The sequence below is a fragment of the Orcinus orca genome, chromosome 5 (assembly GCF_937001465.1).
Source record: "Orcinus orca chromosome 5, mOrcOrc1.1, whole genome shotgun sequence".
NCBI classification, from domain to species: domain Eukaryota; kingdom Metazoa; phylum Chordata; class Mammalia; order Artiodactyla; family Delphinidae; genus Orcinus; species Orcinus orca.
The window spans coordinates 43,659,126-43,673,540 of record NC_064563.1 but is presented as its reverse complement, the minus strand read 5'-3'; positions in this window follow the sequence as shown (position 1 = coordinate 43,673,540).

The following is a 14,415-nucleotide window of genomic DNA, read 5'->3' as shown; positions in this document are numbered from 1 at the left end:
CCTAAATAGCAAGGAAAAAAGGAAATAGATGTACTGAGAGAAAAAAATCTTGACATGTTCAGGTTAGCTTCTCACTGAATAAGTTTCTCAAACCCCTGAGGCTCATCCAACACAAAGAATTATACTGAATTAGCTATAGATCAATGAGATTTTCAAAGTCTGATTTTTTCTTTTCTGATTTTTTTTCTTTCCCAAAACTAACAATTTAGGGCCAGGCTGGAGTCAGGATTTCCATTCACATCCTACTGCTGCTTTTTTCATCATCACTCATCAACAAAACTCAAACAACCACCTTGTCAGAACTTGCCCTTTGGCTAAGTGAATTGAGAATGAAAAATCCTTCTAAACTGAACAGCAGTCCCATGTGGGCAAGTGGCAAGGCTTCAGTGGGAAGAAATTAAGTAGAGGATTCATCCGCTCTAAGGCTGGCTAAGGGTGAAAGCCTTACATCTCCCTACCTGCCTACAAAGTGCAGAGCAATGCTTTCTAACAGCCCAAAGAGGCCCCACAAATCACGCCCTCAATACCACCACTACTGTTACCCAGACACACCACACAGCATGTACCTGGAATCAGAGGAACATAGATGTTTTTTATTACAATAAACTTGGAGATGCGCCCTCAATACTACCACTACTGTCACCCAGACACATCACACAGCATGTACCTGGAATCAGAGGAACATAGATTTTTTTTTTTACAATGAACTTCGAGACGTGCCCTCAATACTACCACTACTGTCACCCAGACACACCACACAGCATGTACCTGGAATCAGAGGAACATAGATGTTTTTATTACAATGAACTTGGAGATCCTCTAATTTAAACCCCTTGTTTTGCAGAAATGGGAGCCCAGTGATACTAAATGTCTTGCCCAGGCTCACTCAGTAAACTATCGGCATACAAAGACTCCAAATTCCCCATATCATGCTCTTTGTCCTGCATTATGTGGCTTGCACATACTGCTGATATATCATGACAATTTAAAATATTCATTCTTTATTAAATTTTCATTCATTAGAAGTTGCCAAAACTTTTCAGCAGCAGTACTTTTAGATCATTAGAAACTTCCTGTGGAATATTATATTAACATTCTCAATCATTTGCTCTGCCTCCCTATGAGAGAATTAAACTGTCCCAATGACATGCAAGCAGAAGTGAAATATGCCTTTCTAAGCAGAAGCTTTAAAAGGCATTGCATATTTCCTCTCTCTTTTTTCCCTCTGCTATAAGGCAAACACGTCCCAGACAGGGACCATTCCCTCAGCCTGGATCCTAAGATGAAGAAGAGAATGGAAAAGAGCTGACCCTCACTCACATTGGCACATTGGGAATGGGAAACAAACCTTTGCTGTTTTAAGCCATTAAGAGTTGAGGGTTCTTTGTTATTGCAGCATAACCTAATAAAAGCTGACTGATACAGTTACCAACAAACAGCAAAAACCACAAAAATGCTTGGTCAGTCATCACAAAACAACTCATATAAAATTGTGAGTACAACTACTGAGACTGCGGGCTGCAACTACTGAAGCCTGCAACAAGAGAAGCCACCACAATGAGAAGCCCGTACACCACAACAAAGAGTAGCCCCCGCTCTCGGCAACTAGAGAAAGCCCATGCACAGTAACGAAAACCCAATGCAGCCAATAAATAAATAAATAAAATTATTTTTTTTAAAAAATGTGAGTAGAGAGACCAACCTAATACGTTATTTTTGAAGATGAAGACAAGTCATAATTCATTCTTCTTTCTTTTATCTATTCACTTTCACATTGTACAGAACTTCTTTTCCAAGAGCAGAGTGAAAAGTTGGCTATGGAATCATTAATATTGGATTAGCCAAAAGGTTCATTCTGTTTTTTCTGTAAGATGGCTCTAGTAGCACTTGGTTATCTTTAACTTCATTTAAAACAATTTTCTTAGATTGTATGTGACAGCTGTCATATCAGCGTGCATTTAAAAAAAGATCAAAATTGGTGAATTTCTGTGTAGCCAATTTAATATTGAGGATGGAAGAAAAAAAGCAACATTTTCAGCATATTATGCTTTATTATTTCAAGAAAGGTAAAAATGCAACTGAAACTCAAAAAAGGATTTGTGCAGTGTATGGAGAAGGTGCTGTGACTGATCAAACGTGTCAAAAGTGGTCTGTGAAGTTTCGTGCTGGAGATTTCTCACTGGATGGGTAGACCAGTTGAAGTTGATAGCAATGAAATCGAGACATTGTTGAGAAGAGTCGTTATACCACACAGGAGATAGCCGGCATACTCAAAATATCCAAATCAAGCGTTGAAAATCATTTGCACCAGCTTGGTTATGTTAACCGCTTTGATGTTTGGGTTCCACATAAGTTAAGCGAAAAATACCTTCTTGACTATATTTCCCCATTCGATTCTCTACTTAAACATAATGAAAAATTCCATTTTTAAAACAAATTGAGATGGGCGATGAAAAGTGGATACTGTACAATAATGTGGAATGAAAGAGACCATGGGGCAAGTGAAATGAACCACCACCAACCACAACAAAGGCCGGTCTTCATCCAAAGAAGGTAATGTTGTGTATATGGTGGGATTGGAAGGGAGTCCTCTATTATGAGTTCCCTCCAGAAAACCAAACGATTAATTCCAACAAGTACTGCTCCCAATTAGACCAACTGAAAGCAACTAATTCTCGATGAAAAGCATCCAGAATTAGTCAACAGAAAACGCATAATCTTCCATCAGGATAACGCAAGACCACATGTTTCTTTGATGACCAGGCAAAAACTGTTACAGCTTGGCTGGGAAGTTCTGATTCATCCACCATATTCATCAGACATTGCACCTTCAGATTTCCATTTATTTTGATCTTTACAAAATTCTCTTAACGGAAAAAATTTCAATTCCCTGGAAGACTGTAAAAGGCACCTGGAACAGTTTTTTGGTCAAAAAGATAAAAAGTTTTGGGAAGATGGAATTATGAAGTTGCCTGAAAAATGGCAGAAGGTAGTGGAAAAAAGGGAGAATACGTTGTTCAATAAAGTTCTTGGTGAAAATGAAAAATGTGTCTTTTATTTTTACTTAAAAACTGAGGTTGTTTGGCCTGAAGCAACTCAGCACTGGAGCCTACAGGCCAGTGGGGTTAATGGCAGACTCTGGGAGGGCTCAGCACTGGAGCCTACAGGCCAGGTGGGGTTAATGGCAGACTCTGGGAGGGCTCACACCAAGGAGTACTGCCCAGAACTTCTGCTGCCAGTGTCTTTGTCCTCACAGTGAGCCACAGCCACCCCCACCTCTGCAGGAGACCCTCCAACACTAACAGGACAAGGCAAGACAGTGAAAATTTTTGTAAAATCTACCTCAAATCTCAGTGCATCAAACCCCACTGCGTCCTCAGCAAAAACTCCAGAGAGAGACAGCAACCTAAGCTTAAGCTCAGTACGTGCATGAGATTGCTCCCTGGGATCCTTAAAATCTTACAAGAAATAGACTTGGAATCTGTACACCATGTCACCAGGCGATGAATTGAAGGTCAGCCTGTGTGGACCACCAAACAAACAACAAAGGAACACAGAAGGAGCTTCAAGATGGAGGAAGAGTAAGACGCGGAGATCACCTTTCTCCCCATAGATACATCAGAAATACATCTACATGTGGAACAACCCCTACAGAACACCTACTGAACGCTGACAGAAGACCTCAGACCTCCAAGAAACTCCCCACGTACCTGGGTAGGGCAAAAGAAAAAAGAATAAACAGAGACAAAAGGATAGGGATGGGACCTGCACCAGTGGGAGGGAGCCGTGAAGGAGGAGAGGTTTCCACACACTAGAAGCCCCTTCGCGGGCGGAGACTGCGGGTGGCGGAGGGGAAGCTTCAGAGCCGCGGAGGAGCGCACAGCAGCAGGGGTGCGGAGGGCAAAGCGGAGAGGTTCCCGCACAGAGGATCGGTGCTCACCGGCACTCACCAGCCCGAGAGGCTTGTCTGCTCACCCGCCGGGGCGGGCGGGGCTGGGAGCTGAGGCTCGGGCTTCGGTTGGAGGGCAGGGAGAGGACTGGAGTTGGCAACGTGAACACAGCCTGAAGGGGGCTAGTGCATCATAGCTAGCCAGGAAGGAGTCCGGGAAAAGTCTGGAGCTGCCGAAAAGACAAGAGACTTTTTCTTCCCTCTTTGTTTTCTGGTGGGCGAGGAGAGGGGATTAAGAGCGCTGCTTAAAGGAGCTCCAGAGACGGGCGCGAGCCGCGGCTAAAAGCGCGAACCCCAGAGACAGGCATAAGACGCTAAGGCTGTTGCTGCCGCCACCAAGAAGCCTGTGTGCGAGCACAGGTCACTATCCACACCCCACTTCCGGGGAGCCTGTGCAGCCCGCCACGGCCAGGGTCCCGGGGTCCAGGGACAACTCCCCCGGGAGAACGCACGGCGCGCCTCAGGCTGGTGCAATGTCACGCGGGCCTCTGCCGCCGCAGGCCCGCCCCGCACTCCGTGCCCCTCCCTCTGCCCCGCCCTGAGTGAGCCAGAGCCCCGGAAGCAGCTGCTCCTTTAACCCCATCCCTTCTGAGCGAAGAAGCGACGCCCTCAGGTGACCGACACGCAAAGGCGGGTCCAAATCCAAAGTTGAACCCCAGGAGCTGTGCGAACAAAGAAGAGAAAGGGAAACTTCTCCCAGCAGCCTCAGGAGCAGCGGATTAAAGCTCCACAATCAACTTGATGTACCCAGCATCTGTGGAATACATGAATAGACAACGAGTCATCTCAAATTAAGGAGGTGGACTTTGGAAGCAAGGATATATATTTTTTTCCCCTTTTTTTCTTTTTGGGAGTGTGTATGTGTATGCTTCTGTGTGTGATTTTGTCTGTATAGCTTTGCTTTTACCATTTGTCCTAGGGCTCTGTCTGTCCTTTTTTTTTGTTTGTTCTTTACTTAAAAAACTTTTTTTCTTAATAGTTATCTTTTATTTTAAAAACTTTATTTTATTTTACTTTTATTTTATTTTATCTTCTGTCTTTCCTTCTTTTTTTTTCTCCCTTTTATTCTGAGCTGTGTGGAGGACAGGATCTTGGTGCTCCAGCCAGGCATCAGGGGTGTGCCACTGAGGTGGGAGAGCCAAGTTCAGGACACTGGTCCACAAGAGACCTCCCAGCTCCATGTAATGTCAAACGGTGAAAATGTCCCAGGGATCTCCATCTCAACACCAAAACCCAGCTCCACTCAATGACCAGCAAGCTAGAGTGCAGGACACCCTATGCCAAACAACTAGCAAGACAGGAACACAATGCCATCCGTTAGCACAGAGGCTGCCTAAAATCATAATAAGGCCACAGACATCCCAAAACACTCCACCAGACGTGGACCTGCCCACCAGAAAGACAACATCCAGCCTCATCCACCAGAACACAGGGACTAGTCCCCTCAACCAGGAAGCCTACACAACACACTGAACCAACCTTAACCACTGGGGACAGACACCAAAAACAACAGAAACTACTAACCTGCAGACTGCAAAAAGGAGACCCCAAACACAGTAAGATAAGCAAAATGAGAAGACAGAAAAACACACAGCAGATGAAGGAGCAAGGCAAAAACCCACCAGACCTAACCAATGAAGAGGAAATAGGCACTCTACCTGAAAAAGAATTCAGAATAATGATAGTAAAGATGATCCAAAATCTTGGAAATAGAATGGAGAAAATACAAGAAACGTTTAACAAGGACCTAGAAGAACTAAAGGGCAAACAAGCAGTGATGAACAACACAATAAATGAAATTAAAAATTCTCTATAAGGGATCAATAGCAGAATAACTGAGGCAGAAGAACAGATAAGTGACCGGGAAGATAAAATAGTGGAAATAACTACTGCAAAGCAGAATAAAGAAAAAAGAATGAAAAGAACTGGGGACAGTCTCAGAGACCTCTGGGACAACATTAAACGCACCAACATTCAAATTATAGGGGTTCCAGAAAAAGAAGAGAAAAAGAAAGGGACTGAGAAAATATTTGAAGAGATTATAGTTGAAAACTTCCCTAATATGGGAAAGGAAATAGTTAATCAAGTCCAGGAAGCACAGAGAGTCCCATACAGGATAAATCCAAGGAGAAATACGCCAAGACACATATTAATCAAACTGTCAAAACTTAAATACAGGGGCTTCCCAGGTGGTGCAGTGGTTGAGAGTCCGTCTGCCAATGCAGGGGACATGGGTTCGTGCCCCGGTCTGGGAAGATCCCACATGCCACAGAGCGGTTGGGCCCATGAGCCATGGCTGCTGAGTCTGCGTGTCCAGAGCCTGTGCTCTGCAACGGGAGAGGCCACAACAGTGAGAGCTCCGTGTACCACAAAAAAAAAAAAAAAAAAAAAATTAAATACAAAGAAAGCATATTAAAAGCAGCAAGGGAAAAACAACAAATAACACACAAGGGAATCCCCATAAGGTTAACAGCTGATCTCCCAGCAGAAACCCTACAAGCCAGAAGGGAGTGGCAGGACATACTGAAAGTGATGAAGGAGAAAAACCTGCAACCAAGATTACTCTACCCAGCAAGGATCTCATTCAGATTTGGAGAAATTAAAACCTTTACAGACAAGCAAAAGCTAAAAGAGTTCAGCACCACCAAACCAGCTTTACAACAAATGCTAAAGGAACTTCTCTAGACAAGAAACACAAGAGAAGGAACAGACCTATAATAACGAACCCAAAACAATTTAGAAAATGGGAATAGGAACATACATATCACTAATTACCTTAAATGTAAATGGACTAAATGCTCCCACCAAAAGACACAGATTGGCTGAATGGATACAAAAACAAGACCCTTACATATGCTGTCTACAAGAGACCCACTTCAGACCTAGAGATAACCTACAAACTGAAAGTAAGGGGATGGAAAAAGATATTCCATGCAAATGGAAACCAAAACAAAGCTGGAGTAGCAATTCTCATATCAGACAAAATAGACTTTAAAATAAGGACTATTAAAAGAGACAAAGAAGGACACTACATAATGATCAAGGGATCGATCCAAGAAGAAGATATAACAATTGTAAATATTTATGCACCCAACATAGGAGCACCTCAATACATAAGGCAAATACTAACAGCCATAAAAGGGGAAATCGACAGTAACACATTCATAGTAGGGGACTTTAACACCCCACTTTCACCCATGGACAGATCATCCAAAATGAAAATCAATAAGGAAACACAAGCTTTAAATGATACATTAAACAAGATGGACTTAATTGATATTTATAGGACACTCCATCCAAAAACAACAGAATACACATTTTTCTCAAGCGCTCATGGAATATTCTCCAGGATACATCATATCTTGGGTCACAAATCAAGCCTTGGTAAATTTAAGAAAATTGAAATTGTATCAAGTATCTTTTCCGACCACAACGCCATGAGACTAGATATCAATTACAGGAAAAGATCTGTAAAAAATACAAACGCATGGAGGCTAAACAATACACTACTTAATAATGAAGTGATCACTGAAGAAATCAAAGAGGAAATCAAAAAATACCTAGAAACAAATGACAATGGAGACACAATGACCCAAAACCTATGGGATGCAGCAAAAGCAGTTCTAAGAGGGAAGTTTATAGCAATACAAGCCCACCTTAAGAAGCAGGAAACATCTCGAATAAACAACCTAAACTTGCACCAAAAGCAATTAGAGAAAGAAGAACAAAAAAACCCCAAAGCTAGCAGAAGGAAAGAAATCATAAAAATCAGATCAGAAATAAATGAAAAAGAAATGAAGGAAACAATAGCAAAGATCAATAAAACTAAAAGCTGGTTCCTTGAGAAGATAAACAAAACAGATAAACCACTAGCCAGACTCATCAAGAAAAAAAGGGAGAAGACTCAAATCAATTGAATTAGAAATGAAAAAGGAGAAGTAACAACAGACACTGCAGAAATACAAAAGATCATGAGAGATTACTACAAGCAACTCTATGCCAATAAAATGGACAATCTGGAAGAAATGGACAAATTCTTAGAAATGAACAACCTGCCAAGATTGAATCAGGAGGGAATAGAAAATATGAACAGACCAATCACAAGCACTGACATTGAAACTGTGATTAAAAATCTTCCAACAAACAAGAGCCCAGGACCAGATGGCTTCACAGGCGAATTCTATCAAACATTTAGAGAAGAGCTAACACCTGTCCTTCTCAAACTCTTCCAAAATATAGCAGAGGGAGGAACACTCCCAAATTCCTTCTACGAGGCCACCATCACCTTGATACCAAAACCAGACAAGGATGTCACAAAGAAAGAAAACTACAGGCCAATATCACTGATGAACATAGATGCAAAAATCCTCAACAAAATACTAGCAAACAGAATCCAACAGCACATTAAAAGGATCATACACCATGATCAAGTGGGGCTTATTCCAGGAATGCAAGGATTCTTCAATATACGCAAATCAATCAATGTGATAAACCATATTAACAAATTGAAGGAGAAAAACCATATGATCATCTCAATAGATGCAGAGAAAGCTTTTGACAAAATTCAACACCCATTTATGATAAAAACCCTGCAGAAAGTAGGCATAGAGGGAACTTTCCTCAACATAATAAAGGCCATATATGACAAACCCACAGCCAACATCAGCCTCAATGGTGAAAAACTGAAAGCATTTCCAGTAAGATCAGGAACAAGACAAGGTTGCCCACTCTCACCACTCTTATTCAACATAGTTTTGAAAGTTTTAGCCACAGCAATCAGATAAGAAAAGGAAATAAAAGGAATCCAAATCGGAAAAGAAGAAGTAAAGCTGTCACTGTTTGCAGATGACATGATAGTATACATAGAGAATCCTAAAGATGCTACCAGAAAACTACTAGAGCTAATCAGTGAATTTGGTAAAGTAGCAGGATACAAAATTAATGCACAGAAATCTCTGGCATTCCTATATACTAATGATGAAAAATCTGAAATGGAAATCAAGAAAACACTCCCATTTACCATTGCAACAAAAAAAATAAAATATCTAGGAATAAACCTACCTAAGGAGACAAAAGACCTGTATGCAGAAAATTATAAGACACTGATGAAAGAAATTAAAGATGATACAGATAGATGGAGAGATATACCATGTTCTTGGATTGGAAGAATCAACATTGTGAAAATGACTCTACTACCCAAAGCAATCTATAGATTCAATGCAATCCCTATCAAACTACCACTGGCATTTTTCACAGAACTAGAACAAAAAATTTTGCAATTTGTATGGAAACACAAAAGACCCCGAATAGCCAAAGCAATCTTGAGAACGAAAAAAGGAGCTGGAGGAATCAGGCTCCCTGACTTCAGACTATACTACAAAGCTACAGTAATCAAGACTGGCACAAAAACAGAAAGATAGATCAATGGAACAGGATAGAAAGCCCAGAGATAAACCCACGCACATATGATCACCTTATCTTTGATAAAGGTGGCAGGAATGTACAGTGGAGAAAGGACAGCCTCTTCAATAAGTGGTGCTGGGAAAACTGGACAGCTACATGGAAAAGTATGACATTAGATCACTCCCTAACACCATACACAAAAATAAGCTCAAAATGGATTAAAGACCTAAATGTAAGGCCAGACACTATCAAACTCTTAGAGGAAAACATAGGCAGAACACTCTATGACATAAATCACAGCAAGATCCTTTCTGACCCACCTCCTAGAGTAATGGAAATAAAAACAAAAATAAACAAATGGGACCTAATGAAACTTCAAAGCTTTTGCACAGCAAAGGAAACCATAAACAAGACCAAAAGACAACCCTCAGAATGGGAGAAAATATTTGCAAATGAAGCAACTGACAAAGGATTAATCTCCAAAATTTACAAGCAGCTCATGCAGCTCAATAACAAAAAAACAAACAACCCAATCCAAAAATGGGCAGAAGACCTAAATAGACATTTCTCCAAAGAAGATATACAGACTGCCAACAAACACATGAAAGAATGCTCAACATCACTAATCATTAGAGAAATGCAAATCAAAACTACAATGAGATATCATCTCACACCAGTCAGAACGGCCATCATCAAAAAATCTAGAAACAATAAATGCTGGAGAGGGTGTGGAGAAAAGGGAACACTCTTGCACTGCTGGTGGGAATGTGAATTGGTTCAGCCACTATGGAGAACAGTATGGAGGTTCCTTAAAAAACTACAAATAGAACTACCATATGACCCAGCAATCCACTGCTGGGCACATACCCTGAGAAAACCAAAATCCAAAAAGAGTCATGTACCAAAATGTTCATTGCAGCTCTATTTACAATAGCCCGGAGATGGAAACAACCTAAGTGCCCATCATCGGATGAATGGATAAAGAAGATGTGGCACATATATACAATGGTATATTACTCAGTCATAAAAAGAAATGAAATTGAGCTATTTGTAATGAGGTGGATAGACCTAGAGTCTGTCATACACAGTGAAGTAAGTCAGAAAGAAAAAGACAAATACCGTATGCTAACACATATATATGGAATTTAAGAAGAAAAAAAAATGTCACGAAGAACCCAGGGGTAAGACAGAAATAAAGACACAGACCTACTGGAGAACGGACTTGAGGATATGGGGAGGGGGAAGGGTGAGCTGTGACAGGGCGAGAGAGAGTCATGGACATATACACACTAACAAACGTAAGGTAGATAGCTAGTGGGAAGCAGCTACATGGCACAGGGATATCGGCTCGGTGCTATGTGACCGCCTGGAGGGGTGGGATAGGGAGGGTGGGAGGGAGGGAGACGCAAGAGGGAAGAGATATGGGAACATATGTATATGTATTACTGATTCACTTTGTTATAAAGCAGAAACTAACACACCATTGTAAAGCAATTATACTCTAATAAAGATGTTTAAAACACACACACACACACACTAAGAAACAACAAAAAAAAGAAAATTAAAAAAAAGAGGAACACAAAAAAATTTTTCACAATTGCATATAAAATAAAATCAGTTTAAAAAAAAAAAACCGAAGGCACTTTTTGGCCAACCCAATAGGTTCTTCTCACTTATCCTCAAGAACACACATCTCATATTAAGGGAATCAAGACCTGAGAGCATGAAATTGTAATGTTCTACCTCATCATCTATGGCTTCTAGAGAGGGGACTGAAGAGCAGGGGCCATAAAGAAATTCAACACACCAAAAGTCAAGACTTTGGGGGCTGAAGGCTGAAGCTACCTTCCTGTGTCCATCCATGATGGTGGTTACCCAACAACCATTGTCTCAGAGGCTAGCCTGTAATTGTCTGTATGAATCCAGCAATAAAGTCCACCCTGCTGGGATAAGAAAGGCAGCATGACCCTCAACGGAGCAACACACTTGTCTCCCTCCCTCTGGGACATTAAACAGGGCACTCCATCATTCAGCTAAGATCTGTTGAGTGCCAACTAATTGCAAAGTGCTGTTAGGCCCAAGGATATAAAAAAGAACAAGAGAGACAAGGTCTCTGACCTCAATTAAATTATATTTAACAGAAAAAAAAGCAAAATAATAAACAGATTTCATTAAAATATGGAAAGTAAATAAAATCCATAGGAAGGAATTATAGCACAAATTGTTTTAGATAGTAAAAAGCCCTCTCGGAACATATTTCTATCTGAAGGATAAGATGAATACGATCATACAGAGAAAAAGCTGGGGAAAGTGTGCTCCAAGCAGTTGGGAGCAGGAATAACAAGGACTCTGGGGCATGAATGAGCATGATGTGTTCAGGGGACAGATAGGCCTTCAGGGAAATGGACTTGTGATTTGGGTCCTGGAACCAAATTCGGCATGAGAATAATCCAGACTGAATGAGAGTCAAGGAATGGACTATGGGGAAACAGGTTTTCTAGAATGCTTAAAAGCTACAGGCAGACATATTTCTCAGGCTCAACTGAATATTGACTCTCCTCCACTGATAATGTGGCTTTGCTGATGCTGGATTTGGTTCAAACCTGGAAAATCTAAGGGCACCATATACAGAAGGTTAGGCTAAGTCTTGATGTGAAGATAAAAGACTTGTGGTACAGCAAAAATCTGGCCGTTTACTTAGAAACAGCAGGCCCCTATCCTGTTCTGTGTGGACATGCCATGGGGGAACTAGTAAAGAGGAAAAGCCCAACCAGAATAGATTGCATCTGCTCCTGTCCTCTGTGGCCACACTTTTTCTGAAAAGTTTCTGGGCCTTGACTCCACCAATCAGGGTGTGTGTGATGTGTGTGTGTGTGTGTGTGTGTGTGTGTGTGTGTGTATGAGAGAGAGATTGCCTGTTGCTAACCCATAACCCACCTGACACATTGCAGGTGGTGGTTGGTGTGGCTACAGCCCCGTAACTAGGGGATAGAGAAGATGAGACGAGGTTGGAGTGTGGAGCAGGGATAAGACCACAGAGGACCTTATAGTCCATGGGAAGACATTTGGGGTTTATTCTGAAGGACAATAGGAAGGCAACAGAATGCCTTCAGATGGGCACAGAGTCTGACTTATGCCTCATACAGATCACCCTGGCTGCTGTGCATGGAGCAGGTAGGAGGCATGGAGACCAGTGAGGGGTACAGCTGAAGTGGGCAAAAGATTACAGTGCAAACACTAGGGTGGTGGAAGTGAATTAGCAGTAGTGGATGGTGTGACAGATATTTGATAAGACTTGGTGATGGACTGATATGGGAGAAGGGAAAAGAGAAGAATGGAGAATGATTTCTGGGATCTTTGCTTGAACGACTGGATCTGTAACAGTGCCATTTACTGAAATGATAAAGAATGTTGAGCAGAGAGACAGATTTGGTTGGAGAAAAATGAGGATATTAGGAGTTCACTCTTGGCAACATTAGGTTGGTGAAATCTGCAAACTATGCAGGCAGTTCCAAGTGGGCAATTGGATATACAAGTCTGGAGCTCAGGGCACAGAACAGAGCTGCGGGTATGGATTAGGGAGTTATCAAGACACAGATGGTGTGAAGAAAACAAGCTTCACATACTGTTTAGAAATTATTCTTCTAGAATCACAAATATATTTTTCTCATATAAACCCTATAACAAGGAAGTCAAGACAAAGGGGCTTAACAGTTCCTGCTAGAAACTGGGTTTATGAATTTACGTAGAAATAGAGTTATGGGACAGTTAGTGAAGTCATAAACCATCTCCTACCCAGACATATTCTAATAGATACAATTTCTTATACCAGACAGATAGTGAATAAATGCAATTCCCCACAACAAATATGTAAAACAAGCTTTGCAGTTACTATAGCCTCGAGGTTAAAGATTGTAGTCCATAGATGATTACAATAAACCTCTATAATAAGGAAGGGAAATATCCCAGGAGAGTTCTTTACCTTCTCAGCAAACACGCCAGGAATTCAATTTCACAAGAAGAGGAGCAAGTATTTATAGATCTAACCTTAACAAGACTTTTAACCCACCTGGCTAATACACTTTATGTTTTGTGCCTTTATGGTAACTACTTGTAAATATTCTCCAACCTTATCCCTTATCTTTGGAGCAAAGGATAAGGAGTAGCTCAGTGCTTTGCTTTCTCAGATACACTTGTGTCAACAGTCTTCCTTCCTCTTAAGATTTCCCATTTAAATACCGTTTCTCATTAAATTCCATGGCCTACAGTCTCAACTACCATGTGAGCCAAGGTTGACTCAAAGTGCCTTGGGCTATGTCCATCTTCTTGAACTTGATGAAATTGCTTTGAGAACAAGTATAGTCATGGAAGGTTAGAAGCTCTGGAGCAGGGCCCTGGGGATATCCAACATGAGAGATCAAGTTGAAGTGAGTGACACAATGAGTGAGACTGAAAAGAGAGAAGTATTAGGCATATTAGGAAAGTGTGGTATCAGAGAAATTGCTCTGGGCATTTTTTATTTTTGCTGTCCAGTATTCAGTCCCTTTCTTGTGGTAACAGGACCCCAAATATGCTTTAGGGGAACCACCCTTTCCTCACTTTAATACATGTGATTTGGGTGAAGCCAATTCTCCCTTAGGTCCTAGGGGTGGAACATTTAACCAAGGCCTGGGCCAATCAGTGCATCCCATGCCCTGGCCATAGTGGTTGGTTCAGGGATGGACACTGAGCTTAGGACAAGACAACAGGACCAACCATCGCTAATCCCAGGACTTTCTGGTTGAGGCATAATTTTTCCTGCTGGATTTGCATATAATTAAATGAAAGAGTGGAGTTCATGGCAGCCGTCTTGTCACTATGAGGGGAGCGTATGTATGAGAATGGAGCCAATTTGGAGAAAATAGAGCCAAGAAATATATATAAAGAAAGCAGTCTTAGTAACCCTATCTGAGCTCCTGCATCAGACCGTGCCTAAAGCCAGCCTCCCCAGGACAGTGATTACATGAGCGAATCAATTATCGTTTAGTTTTGTCACTTTGGGCATGGGTTTCTCTCACCAGCAA